This window comes from Homalodisca vitripennis, chromosome 3 (assembly GCF_021130785.1).
Source record: "Homalodisca vitripennis isolate AUS2020 chromosome 3, UT_GWSS_2.1, whole genome shotgun sequence".
NCBI classification, from domain to species: Eukaryota; Metazoa; Arthropoda; class Insecta; order Hemiptera; family Cicadellidae; genus Homalodisca; species Homalodisca vitripennis.
In genome coordinates, this window is record NC_060209.1 from 75,817,790 (window position 1) to 75,826,524 (window position 8,735).

Sequence of the window (8,735 nt, forward strand, 5' to 3'; positions counted from 1 at the left end):
GTGTTTTCTAAACTTATTATGTGCTCTTGTTGTTTATTTCTTTTCTTTGAATTAAATTTTGAATTTAAGAAGTAACTCTATGAAGAGATGAAACCAATTTTCAATCTATCTATCTTTTTATATATTCGGGGTGTTTTCTAAACTTATTATGTGCTCTTGGACACATTTGCCCAGACATATTATTGTGGCATAATGCTGAACGAAACCAAATTTTAAAAAGTGATCTATCATTTAGCTAATTATTACCATCTTAGCTACAAAATTAAATAATAAAATATGCGTTAATTACTACAATTTATTCTATGAGAAAAAAAATATTTATTCGTTTGCTAAACATTATTAAAACCACACGGAAACCATGTTTTCATGTAACATAAAGTTTACAGAACAACTAAAATTTCAAATTTAAGTACTGATATAGTTTGTACTAGTATACATTATACACGGTATACAAAATGTCTGAAACACCTTAATATTTTTAAACTATCAGAGACAAAATCTACAAACTTGCACGATGTCATGCGGCTTATCTTAAGTACTTGTTTTGCAATATCCATCACACACCTACATTGGAGGCACAGCCCTTAGGGAGTGTGATGTAAATCTTTAAAGAAAGCCTAGGTCAATATAAATTTTATTTTAAATATCTTTATTATTAGAACATGACTGGATTATGAACCTCACTCCATAAGCTTTATCTATAAGTTATATAAAAATAAATGGTATATGTATTTGTGTTTGTGTATGTTTTACAATCACGGAAGAACTACTGGACCGATTATACCTTTTTATTTAAATTCTTTATGTTCCTGGTTAACATATAGGTCTATTCCTATTGCATAAATCCCTCTGGGTACATTTCCTTATCCATTGTATTTATGGACTTGGTTTAATCAGCAGATAGTAAATTGTTTTTTTTTTATTCATCTGTCAAAGTCAGTTACACTTTACAGTTGTCATGTTAAGTGCATACATAAAAAATGTGTAAAGTGAAAAGCTAAGGACTTCGACTTTAGTCTCCCTTTATACTCTCTTTATTTCTCCAATCCTCCAATCTACCGTACTAAAGTAGTTCAAATGTTACTGAAATCGTTGGAGCTGTTCAATACAAAATCACAGAGTATTAAAGAAGAATTCTATAAATTTCAAAAGTGCCCTCTCTCCGACTTCTGAATCCCATCTTTAAACTTAAAACTAAAATTTACTAAGAGATTAGCATATATTTCAGTAACTATCACTTATATCAGGATTGTTTCAAACGACAGTTATCAAAAATAAGCTTATATTGTCGCTGTTTTTTTTTTTTTTTTTTTTTTTTTTTTTTTTTTTTTTTTTTTTTTTTTTATTATTATTGCTTGCGAAACCGCGGGTAACTGCTAGTTACTCATACAATGGTGGCTGTTGAAATAAGATAAATATTGAACCTTTAAATGGCTTCCATTTGATACACGGTATACGTTTTATAAATCACTTTATCAGTAAATAGTCCACAATGAGTATTTAAAGTGTGGTAAAATATTAAATCTTTTGTTAATAAGAAGAATATTTCGATGTTTCCAGACATTATGCACACCCTGTATTGTGGTATTATGTATTTATCAGATCTCCTTATTGATATAATAATAAAACTCTGTTCCACGTTTTACGCTTTTACTTAAATTGTATGTAAAATTATTGAATATTACATAAATAGAAAGGGAGTAAGAGGTTGAACCAGACCGTTCAGTTATATTGGAATATTAGGAGGGTTGTAAAGGTACGCTGAAATCGTAACAACTAACGGTAGCCATTTACGAAGTATAACGACTCATAATTTCATAAATGTCATTCACAGTGCCTGAACATTACGAGGTGGTAATGAGTTTATTACGGGTAATACGGTGGTTTATTTATCTCTTGTGCATTTGTATCAACTGATTAATTACTGTTTGATAAGTTGTCTAAGTGGCTATTTCGGTAGGATGCGGATTGGTAAGTGTTTTATTTTATTACTTACTTATGAACTAACTCATGTGAAATGTACAATTAACAGACAAATTATTTCTAGATATGTAATTCTTGATGAAAAATAACTTGCCGTAGTGCCGTATAACCTATACTACGAGACTTATCATCGCAAGCTGACAGTTTGGCTTTATTAATAATGTTAGAAAATCGAAATTATTAATTTTAATACTAGTTTGATCGCATAAAATTCATATTCTATAATCATGCGAAGTTTAAACAATATATCTCAGGCCTAAGAACATTAAAACAGGCTTATTATATATCTCATACTATTGCATCTAGTAATTTGAAGAAAATTATTCTCATCTGATAAGTTATGATTTCAGCGAACAGCTGTTAAATAGAAATTACAAACAACAAGTTTTGTTGTTAATCGTGAGTATGTAATATAATAAATTAATTCAAAATGTGACTATTATCGTAAAGCTCTTCTAATATTACTTTCCATATTATATACTATTCAAATATAAGTTTTTGGCACAACTACCTTTACAGCACCAACAGTTTTACTAAACGAAATTCAAAAATGAAAGCTAAGAAAATTTCAACATCTATAACAGTTTTAGTTTTGGTAAATAAATTTACAATCGTACACATTATTTTTGTTGGGATGTGGATTGAGTCCAAACTTAGTTCAGTGAATAAATTCCCACCACAACAAGCATAATAACATAACATTAACAAAACATGTATAACACAAAAAACTAAATAATTAAATCAAAATTCATCATTAGAAATACATTGTCGAAAAATGTAATACTTTTCAAATGTTTATTGTAATAATTTGATAATTTTGAAATCATGGTTACAATAACTAATGTATGGTTTAATAAAAGCCAAATTCTTTAAACTTATATGGGATATTGATTGTGAAGTATGTAGCTACCGAAACACTGGCAGGTCATATTAAAATAAACATCATATTTAACAATATCTTAATTTTACAAAGCAGATTAATTTGAAGGGTTCCCATTAAGTATAGCATTGTTTTAAATTTGATAAGCATTAAGTATATATCATTGAATGAATAAAAGCAAAAATAGAATGACATCCACATGAAATTGTTGGTTCAGTCGGGTATTTAAAATCTATTTCGACCATGAGAAATGTGAATGCAAATAATGCTCTGTTATTTAAATAAACTTATCATTAATTTAAAATGTCAACAAATCTTTAAACTAAATCTTAACCATTTGGAAGCTATCAGTACCTTACATAGAGGGGTACCTTAAATTATTACCTAATTATTATTAAATATGAGGAAGAAAGACAGAATTAATATATCAAGAATTACATAAATTAATACAACGACTTACTAATAGTATTAATATTATACTCGTAATTACCTAACTAAATAATTGCAAAGCAGACAATAAATAAACTGATTTTATAACTTCAAACGGAGTTTTTAATTTAACAAATAGTACTTATATTTGTGTTACAGTTTAGCCGTCCACGTTTAGCTGCTGGTTTAATTCTGTGATGATCGAGTTTGTAGGATTCATCAAGTAAGTACTAATGATCATAACCAATATTCTGTTAAAGTCGAGTTTCCACTCAAAACGCAACAACAGAGAGCTGGTGAAGGGGAGGGTCGGGTAAAGAAACAGCTTCTGCTTTAGTGGGATGGGAGGATGAGAGCTCTCGAACTATCTCGATGTGTCAACATTTGCTGGTTTCTCATCACTTCTCTCCCGGAGCTTCTGCTTAGGCAATAGAGAAATGTTAAGTCTTTAATATCTGTATTTATTGTTAAGGACACATTTTATTTATACACTGTGGCTCACATTGTGTGTGAAATTCGTCAGAAATCAAGTGAAGCTGTTTATAATATATATATATATATATATATATATATATATATATATATATATATATATATATATACATATATATATATATATATATATATATATATATATATATATATATATATTTAATTTAATTCCGTACATAAAAACTTGTATTTTGCAAAGTTATATTTCTATGAAGACATTCAAAATGAAGCTTTATACTTAGAACAGCAAGCAATTCCATGTCCATTAATTGGTAAAATTGGATGAACAACCATACATAATATTATTTTCGCTGATATTGTTGAACTTTTATAGAACTGGAACTACTAGTAATAGAATGTTTTTAACAAATTGGAATCGTTAATGTAACAGTAAATAATGTTGTACCTATTATTTGGTAGAATTTATTAAACAACTATACTTAACACTAATGTTCACTAGTCTTAGGCGAATTGCTCTAATCTACTGAGTATATTTTATTTTTTTAATAAAATGTGTTGTAGGACATTAAATAAATTTGAAGTTTGTTATCATATTTAATCTGTTCTCAAAATGAAGCCTCTAGGGTAACATACCATTTGTGTTTATTAATAGAATTTAATGAAGAAAAATATATAAAACTAATTTATACTGTGAATGTTGAATTTAGCTCCAGTTCAACTCCCACTTAAGTTCAGCGTATTAAATCTGAAATTAGTACAGACCTAACTCCAGGAGTCTGTAGTCATTTTCATGTGAAGAGTTCAAAAAGTAGTTGACGAAGAAGCTTATAATGAACTCTTTATATAATTTAGACACAAGGAACTGGAGCTAAACTAAACATTCACATTGAATCAACTCTTCACACTATAGCTATGTTATGAGTACAAAAATCGGTTTTTCTACCGTTCTTTGGAATCGTGACTAAAACATCGTAGTGCACTCATTTTTGGACCTGATGAAAACAATGAGAATGCCTCATAATCTAGATTACACTATACACTTTGTTGTCTAAATGTCTTCCATGTCGAAATGAAGTAAAGACTTCATTTTGAGCTTCTTCATCGCCAAATTGATCTATACAGACGAATATGACTTCAGAAGTCAAGTCTATGACAGCATCTGAAGAAGAAGGTAAACTGGAGCTAAAATCAACGTTCTCACTGAATCAACCCTTCTCGCCATATCTACTTTAATTTATATTGATATTGCAAACATTTAAAGAATAATTAAAACAAATAAAATAATATTTAGCTTCTTTGGCATGATTCAACAATCGAAAAGCCAAGAATAAATCAAACTTCATACTGGAAAAACGTTTAATACACACTGATAGAGAACGACGTGTTACTATACTACTTCCATTGGCTGGATCAAGCACCCAACTAGGTAATTCTTAAAAATTGAATTTCGTTACTAATATTAAATAACGTCTCGTTGAGTCCTGCGCAATGAAATTAGCTAAATTTGATCTCCTTTACTTTTCTGTTTTACAATTCTGGATACTATTTTTTGTTATATTGGTTTGTGATTTTTTATATATTTTAAACTGCTGTAACTACAAACATAGTAAAAATATTATCAATAAATGTTAATTTGAATACTGACAAAATAGGACATATGTTTATTTCTTGTAAAAGCTTAACAAATTTATTAATATCATCAGTGACTGAGTTTAACAAAACATGTAGAACATTTATTTTATTGAACTATTTGTTACTTGTGTTAGTGTGTTCTATGCACTTTTGAATATTGTCACGCACGTTTTATAACTTAACTTCTATTGTATTTTTAGTTGTTGTACATCTAGTACCTATTTTTGAAATCTTTATTTTTCAAAAAAGTAAACACAAAAGTAATACATATACTGTATATTGAGCGATATTTTTACACTAATAACATCCACCTCGAGCCTACCATACCAAGGTCAACCCTCAACCAATAATATAAATTTCGTATCTTATACTTCCATTGATGCACCAGTAATATACCGACTGCCTGCTCAGTAATGTAATGCAGATATCAAAGATAGATTTACAATATAACTTTTACTATAGATTTAAAGACTGTTATAAAACCCATATTACTTGTATTTGAAAGGAGTAGGATTTTCAGTCCTATGTATGTATGTATATCATTTGGTCGGGGAAACATGGCAAAATCAACAAGGGCACAACACAAACTAAGACCGGAGTAAATTTAAATGGCTACAAATACGCTTTTTGATATATTTTCTTGATATTGGCAGCAATGAAAACTCAATAGTGGCGTCAGACATGCAGTTTAGTTGAACCAGAAGTACTCATACACGTGTAAAGCCTAGAAATTGCGTGCGAACCCTGAGTACTGCGTGACTCAGTATTCCATATTTTTGCGAGGTCTCATACGAGTCTACGACCTAATTCAAGAAGTTAGATTCTTCGAAGTTTAACGTTGTTGTTATGGGGTAAAACTCATGGTCACTTCACTTCAGTCGGCTCAGTGGCATCTCACGATCTTGTCAAGAACTGTTACAAGATAATTTTAAACTAAGTTTTATTAAATTCTCCATATTTTAACATAATTTGGCAATTTATAATAGTTGATACAGGGGTTTACAGATACACAGAGTGTTATAAACTTTAACGGTTGATAAAATACACAGCTATTTATGAAGTTCATTGATCTTGGTTACCTAGAAGTAAAAACCTGACTTTTGGTTAAATCAAAAAGATTGAAACTTTATACTTCTAATTGTAACATTCTGTGCACGACAATGCTAAGGCAAGAAGATACTAAATTCACTTTCAGGTTCTTGATATCCTTCTCACAGTGACTTGCGGCTTAAAATCAGTTTTATGTGTTCATATTATTTTGCATAATATTATATTGTTTTTCAGTTTAATACTTGGTATTATTTCCTCAAACTTTGGTTATATATGAATGTCCGTATTTTCCAATCCTTTTCTTACACATCAGTAAATATTATGAAATAATTATGGTTTTAATTTTTCAACGTGTAATATTGTTCAGCTATCGGTAATCATTTAAAAGTCAGAATCTTCTAGCAAGCAAAATATTTAAAATTCCTTTATACTTTTCTTAGATTTCGGAGGAAACTCCACATTTTTAGGTAAATTTAATTATAATTTTAAAAACAATTAACTAAAATATATGTTCAAGGTGTTAGCTTTATATTAATAATTCGTCATGGGCTCTCTTTTATGAAAGATATACCAAGCACTGGATGCAAATGATGGTAATTGGAAGATATTACCGTCTCCGGATTGATTGAAGGGTAATGAGTCAGACTGCTGGAATTGAAGAGTAATTTATAAAAGAACCAATAAGGTAACTCGAATTTTAATGTAATATTTTACGCCCTTTCTCATTGAGGCTTATGATATAATAATATAATATGGTATAATCCTAAAATACATTTTTTACATAATTAGCAAATTGGTAAGTGACCTATTACAAAAGGTACGGAATATTTGTCTAACGATATCTACAGTAAAAATGGATAATTAGATTTTAAATGTTGCCCGAAGCTCTAACTATTCATAAGTGGATTTGACTGAGCATAAGTTAACATTTTCAACATCAACTTTATGATTAAACATAATGGCAATGAGAGATACCAGGATAAATAAATTTGTAAATAAACTGAGAACAATTCTATATACATGTTTAATAAACAAGGTCGTGTGTTTATGCAATGCAAATTGGCTCTTGTTTCCTAAACTAATTTAATTCAGGGAATTACAACTACTTCAAAATGGCTCAAAATATAACCTGTTATTCATTTTATCACTGCAAATAAAAAACTAATTCTCATTTTATAATCTCCGTGTATATACAAAAAACATTTAAATATCTTTGGATCTGTGGATGTGGGGTAGAGCGCTGAAGTCGACATTCAGAACATTGAAACAATTTAATATGCCTTAATAATAATGCAGATATAGTTATCTGATACGAGTTTTAATTTATTCAATCGTCTACAAGGAAGATACAAGTTGAAGGTTAGTTGAATACTCAGAATCGGATTCTTGTAACAATATTTAAATAATTGAATTAAAACAATTCAGAGACTAATTATATCTTAAGGCAAGGAATCTGTAAGGTGAGAAAATCTACCATCCTTCCCTAGTTACGAGAGAGACCTCAATAGCAATTTTCCTTTCGAGATTCACTAATAGGCAATACTAAATCATGTACGTACACAAGGCCCAGGAATGGGCACGGGAGTCTGGATGAACGCAGAGCTTATCCCGTGCGGAATTGTTCAGGTGTTGCAATATTTAACATTGGGCTTACAGGTTGCCCACACCACAGCGCTCACATATGTATGAGCATTCACTACCATACAGCCCTAGCCAACTATCGGAGCACAATATTTACATGTTGATTCATACCAGGCTTATCCCATGCAGAATTGTTCACGTGCTAAATATTTAACAATGGGATTACAGGTAACCCACATCACAACGTTAACATTTATATGAGCATTCACTACCATACAGCCCTAGCCAACTATCGGAGCACAATATTTACATGTTGATTCATACCAGGCTTATCCCATGCAGAATTGTTCACGTGCTAAATATTTGACAATGGGATTACAGGTAACCCACATCACAACGTTAACATTTATATGAGCATTCACTACCATACAGCCCTAGCCAACTATCGGAGCACAATATTTACATGTTGATTCATACCAGGCTTATCCCATGCGGAATTGTTCACGTGCTAAATATTTGACAATGGGATTACAGGTAACCCACATCACAACGCTAACATTTATATGAGCATTCACTACCATACAGCCCTAGCCAACTATCGGAGCACAATATTTACATGTTGATTCATACCAGGCTTATCCCATGCAGAATTGTTCACGTGCTAAATATTTAAAATTGGGATTACAGGTAACCCACATCACAACGTTAACATTTATATGAGCATTCA